General features: G+C 47.1%; 1 pseudogene; it reads right to left on the bottom strand.

Annotated features, from left to right (window-relative positions):
- Positions 1-1,450: 1,450 nt before the first annotated feature.
- Positions 1,451-2,519, bottom strand: LOC146177878 (uncharacterized; annotated as a pseudogene).
- Between the last annotated feature and the right edge of the window lie 3,414 nt (positions 2,520-5,933).

Genomic DNA, 5,933 nt, shown 5'->3' with positions numbered 1-5,933 from the left:
AAACTGCCCCTTTGTTGATCAAATCTATCTAGACGTGCATTCAGTACGCAACATCGACACAAAAAGTCGCTGCCTTCCGCTTCACCTACAGAATCAAAACGCGTTTCTTTGAGATTAACCTGCGCCTCACACTGAGTACACCTTACCTTCTTTTGATTTACCATCTTGAGCGCTCATCGACTGAACTATAACTGTTACGAATTCTTAGAATATACAAATTGCCAAAAGAAGACACAAGAAACGACTAGCAAACACGCGTTAAAAACCAAATCTTCGAATTCCAATAGCCTAGAAAGAAAAATATCTATTTAAACAAGATAGCTAAACAATGAACGCCAAGAAAACCTAGCTGCCGGCACGAAAAACCAGGCCGCTAGGACCAAGAGCTAAAATCTATTCTTTACGCTGCACTTAACATAACTAGCTGAAAAAGAAATAAGGTAATAAAAGAAAGAACTCATCTATTTGACTCTTCGAAAGCTCCCGCTGTCGCCAGTCCGTCCGTTTCCGGTAGCCACGTGCAATCGGAGGAGCGATGGAACACGCGTCCGCACCACACGGCTGTCAACTGTCAACTTCTAGCTGCCAATCTTCTAGCGCCACCAAGTGGCCAGAATTGGGAAGTGTGACGACCGCGGCCTTTCGCGCGTGGCGCCTTCAGAGGAAACCACCAGATGGCGCTGGCGCTCGTTCACACGTCAGCTCCAGCAGCCGCCGCCGCCAGCCCTGCATGTGCAGTCCAAAACGCGATAACGCAAAAAGAATGCTTCGTAACAGATATTTTCTTTGGAGCATGGCGGGAAACAACAATAGAGTAATCACGCTAACCCACCGGCAATTCCAAGGTGCCAAGTTAACCGAACTGAGCGCGCTTTGAAGGTTGGCGGAAGCTTGCTTTGCCCGATTTTCTCCCGTTCACGCGTTACTGAACGCAAAACAGAAAATTCCTCGGTGGTTTCTCTGAAGTAAGCATTTTATTTATTGAGCGCTTCTCAGAAATGCAAGTTAACTTTGAAACGTTTCTCCCAAACAGCTCAAAATACAATTCTCAGGCTTCGATGCTCGCTAAGTGAAGCGCCTAAGCTTCAAGTGCTTTTTCTTTTCACGAGATGACGCTCTCTCCTTGTTGAGGGCTTTTGTGTAAAAGTGCAGACCAGTGACTACAAAGAACTTTTTGATCTGGTTGCTTAAGGCTGGGGCCGTGTTGTGCACAGCCCAGTGCGACATTATTGTTTTGGAGGCAGGAAACGAGCTCGTCCAAGCTGTCACTGCGCAGCTCGTTATAACTGTACCTTCAGACGGCATCCTTAGCGCAAAAAAACACACGCACACGAGAGAAAAGGCGGGACAAGGGACAAGCGCTTCCCTTGTCCCTTGTCCCGCCTTTTCTCCCGTGTGCGTGTGTTTTTTGTGTGAAGCTGAAAACCATCTAGCCCGTCTAAAAGTTCTTTTAAACAATATAACTGAACCACATCGTAAAAGTGGTCTCGAGGGCATCGACAAATGCGAATAGCTCTTCCGAAGGGTAAATGAGGCCCCCATTGTCCCAGAACTTGGTGAACATGGCCAGCTGTTCATTGACGTCGTCAGCGGAAACAAGCAGCTTATCACTGCATTCCTTGCACCCAGTTTTTAGAATTGTCTTGCGGGCAACATACCTTGCCATGAAAAATACCAGCTGTGATTCGCTCATCTTCTCACGGTACTCATGGTCAGAAAGCTTTAAGGACTTCTTTACAATCTGAGAAGCTTCTTCAATCTTCCCAACTTCCAGCAATGCGTCCAGTTCTTCATTTGAATCTTCACTACTAAGGAGAAACTTCAGATCTCCCCCTTCACAGTTTCCGCTGCTCGGCGCTTTAACCAAATCGTAGAAACTTAGACAGTTCACGGTGAGCAAGGACAGTGGGATGGTCCTTGCAGCCATCATCATCATCATCATAATCATCATCATCATCAGCCTGATTATACCAACTGCAGGGCGAAGGCCTCTCCCATATTTCTCCACTTAACCAGGTTCTGTGCTAGCTGCATCCACTTGACCCCTGCGAACTTCTTAACCTCATCAGACCACCTAACTTTCTGCCGCCCCCTTGTCTTATTATTCCAAACAATTGCTCTAGGCAGTCTTGGCTCAGTCGGCACGTCAGCAGGTACTTAAAGCCAAGTTTCTCATGAAGATACCTCATTAGATCAAGTGTGCCTTGAAGGGTGACTCTTAGCCCCTCGGCAGTGCTTGCTGAAAGGAATCCTGCTGGTGAAGTTTTTGCATGAACCTACGCTGTAGAGTCAGGTTTTAATCCTTCAGATGGTATGCGTGCTGTCATGGCCTTTATAAGCTACCACATCAGCAAAACAAAGGCTTCCGTTGGTGCGGGATCACCCCATTGCTCCTTAATTTGCTTCTGGTAAAAGAACAGGCCACGAAGCACTTGCGGACTGAAAAGATGAAAAGCAAAGTTCACTTTCATCTTCTCAAAGTTGTTTGGGTTCACGTGAGCAGCAGCGATTTTTGGCATCACTTTGAAAGTAAGCGCACACTTATCCTCATTGTGTGCTGCTCTGATATGTTCAATATATACGGAACCTTCAGGTGTTTTATACCCTGCTTTGAGAAGGCCGTTTCGAACGCATTTTACCAAATGCGGAAAATCAGAAATGAAGAGGCGTCTTGCTGCGTCAACAGGGTGTGGTGTAGATGGCTTGATGAACGTCGAGGAGCCGAAATCCCAAAAAGACGCCACATTGAACGGTTCCATCATGCTTCATCCGCCGTGATATAATCCACCTTCAACCCAGCCTTTTCAGCAAGTTAAACCGCTTCTATCAAAATATTTGACAAAAGCGGAGCCTTTACGTTGCCCCGGGAAGCAAAGACTCCTAGTATCTGGTGCCAGGAACCAGTGAGAGGCTGAAACATAATAACGAGACCGTGAGGCGACGTATAAGCGACAGCGCGCGCCGCCTCGCGGCTCCTCTCCGAAGGCTTCAACGCGCCCCGTAGGCGCTGCATGCCGCTCATCACACTTCCCACTGTAGTCTTGGCGCGTGGCTGAGCGTCGTCCTCGTCTGTCTCGAGCTTCGCTTGATTAAAAAAAGGGCAGCTCGGTTGTTCTTCTGTTTGCTACGTGTGTTGGTGATAATATATATACATATATGTATTGTCACCGTGAAACAGCCAGAGTAGCCAACGTAGGTTAGAAAAGTAGGTTTAATAACAGTCATGTGGCACTGGGACGCGGCAAGGCTGGCGAGAGCTCGAGCGAGGAAGACGAACACCGGCTCCATAGCATGACTAAGGCCCGCTAAAACGTCGGAAATCCAGTCCGGCCGCATGACGGTGCCACAAGAGTGATTAGGAATGCGGCATTACTCCCCCTCTTTGAAAGACGCCGTCATCGGCGCTAACTTTTGGGCGATCAGAGCAACAGGAACATCGGTAGTGTCGGATGGCTGGGGCGAACAAGCGGCTAACGGGCGTGGTAACGACTGCCGTAACGACTGCCAGCCTTATTTCCAAAAAACAAAAGTGTGAAATAGGCATCGGGACAAGATAACCCGTGAAATTATTGAGGCCGCACAAATCGCATGGTCAAATGACGCCTGTGTCAGCAGCCCGTCCTTGGCGTTGTCAGCAAAGGAACTTAGATATCTAGCTACAGGGAAGTGACGTGGTGGTATCACACGAGTTTTCAAGTGCTTAATCAAATGTGTATCGCTCCTATGTTTTCTCTTGTTGTTTGGAGCCTGATATATATATTACCACGTTCCGAGCAATAAACTTCAGTTGCAAGTCAGCGCCTGTCCGTGTTGTCTTCCTTCCGTCCTTGTCCAAGTCGCGCTGTTCTTCAGAAAATGGCATACCAACTCGCCCAAGCATCAGTTCTAACAACTTTCATTTCTAGTACTTCGGGCCCTATTAACTGTTTGTCTGTCCATCCTTGTGCTCTTGTCACCTACGTCGCCATCGCCTTGTGCCAAGCTCGAACCCTTGCCTTCGTCGTAAGGGAAAGGCGCTTTCCAAGACAAATTCTGCAGTTGTTTGGGGGTTTCCAGCCATCGCAAGGTCACTGCTCACAAATATGCCAGATCCTGAAATCAGAATGGAAAAGACAAGCTCGGTTTTACCGGCACTGCATTTATCTCCAGCTTCACGCCGTTTGGGCCCCGGCCCAAGCAAGGAAGAAATGGAAAGAATACTCTGACCTGGCCAACTCTACCGCTGACTTCCTTTGGCAGCAGACACTTCTTCAGCTCCGAGCCTCACAGTCGGAAAAGAAGCGCAAGGCGGAAAACGTCATCCACACGTTTCACTGCCCACCGATGTGCGTCGTGTCCTTTCCCAGGGACCGAAGTTCGCCACCGCACCCAGAAGGTCACGAGCAGAACAGCTGGGCATGGTGAGACAGGTATCCAGTTTGGCACCCGTGGCCGAATCAAACAGGTGTGTGTCCGAAGGAGTCGATGCATTGCTACGGTGTAAGGTTCCTGTGAATTCTGTTCCTGTCCGGAGAACTGTGTCCTACTTGAAAGAACATTCGCTGCGTTTGCTTATGGCTGACAAAGAAGGAGGTTTCCTAGTGATCCCGTCGCATCTTTATGCAACTAAGGGTCGCGAAGCCGTACTGTCATGCTTTAGTGTTGAAAAGAAGGTCTCCTTGGCTAAAGTCAAGGCTAAAGCCAAGAAACTATGTGAAAAGCATAACCTTTATGCCTAGAAAAATTCTATCGACAAATGTAAACGACTCAGTCTGCAGCTATTCTTCAGTGCGAAGACGCACAAACCGGAATGTCCCTTCCGGGTTATAGTATCCGAAAACGGCACATGGCAAAAAACTGTAGCTGTATTTCTTAAGAAAATTTTAAATTCATTGACCATAGACAATCCATTTCTGGTGAAAAAGTCACAGGATGTAATCCAGGTTTTAGAAACCCAAAAGAACAAAACTCTCATGGCTTGCTCATTTGACGTCAAAGATATTTATTATTCACTGCCGCATGACGAGCTGTTTTCGTGCATCGAAGAATGTATTGACAAGTACGGAGTTGACGCCTTCCAAAACGAGGCAGGCCTCTCCGTCGCTGGCTTCTTAGAATTACTACAAGTGTATATAAAATCAACTTATGCGACATGGGATGGTGAACTTTACCTGCAGAAAAAAGGAGTGTGCATTGGCTCATGTGTAGCGCCCGTGCTCAGTGATCTATTACTCGCAAAAAAAAGACAGAATGCTCCAACGACTTTTAGAAGGATCGAAATATTTGCAGTGTTTTCGGTTTGTTGATGACTTTCTTGTTTTGTTACATACCGATGACAAAGGGTTTGATTCCGTCATGCGCCAGGTTCAAGATATTTTTGTTCAGTGCCTTCACCCGCTCACGTTGACTCATGAAGTACCTCAAGATAATGAGATAAGATTTCTTGATCTCAAAGTATTAAATAGGCATCGGGACAAGATAACCCGTGAAATTATTGAGGCCGCACAAATCGCATGGTCAAATGACGCCTGTGTCAGCAGCCGGCGTTGTCAGCAAAGGAACTTAGATATCTAGCTACAGGGAAGTGACGTGGTGGCATCACACGAGTTTTCAAGTGTTTAATCAAATGTGTATCGCTTCTGTGTTTTCTCTTGTTGTTTAGAGCCTGATATATATATTACCACGTTCCGAGCAATAAACTTCAGTTGCAAGTCAGCGCCTGTCCGTGTTGTCTTCCTTCCGTCTTTGTCCAAGTCGCGCTGTTCTTCAGAAAAAAGACCAAGTATAGGTGCACTTTGTAGATGAGTTCGTAGTTTCTAAAATAACCGTTGTTGTTCTTGGCGCCAGCAGAACGGTTCGTAATTTTTTGTGAGGCAAGTTAGAGGCTCAGCTATCCGCGAGAAGTTCTTCACAAAACGCCGATAGTAGGCACAAAGACCCAGAAAACGACGCAC

This window comes from Amblyomma maculatum, chromosome 10, assembly GCF_055883805.1.
Source record: "Amblyomma maculatum isolate TAMU_Amacu chromosome 10, ASM5588380v1, whole genome shotgun sequence".
Classification (NCBI taxonomy): domain Eukaryota; kingdom Metazoa; phylum Arthropoda; class Arachnida; order Ixodida; family Ixodidae; genus Amblyomma; species Amblyomma maculatum.
The sequence above is the reverse complement of the archived record's forward strand: the minus strand, read 5'-3'. Positions and strand labels throughout refer to the sequence as shown.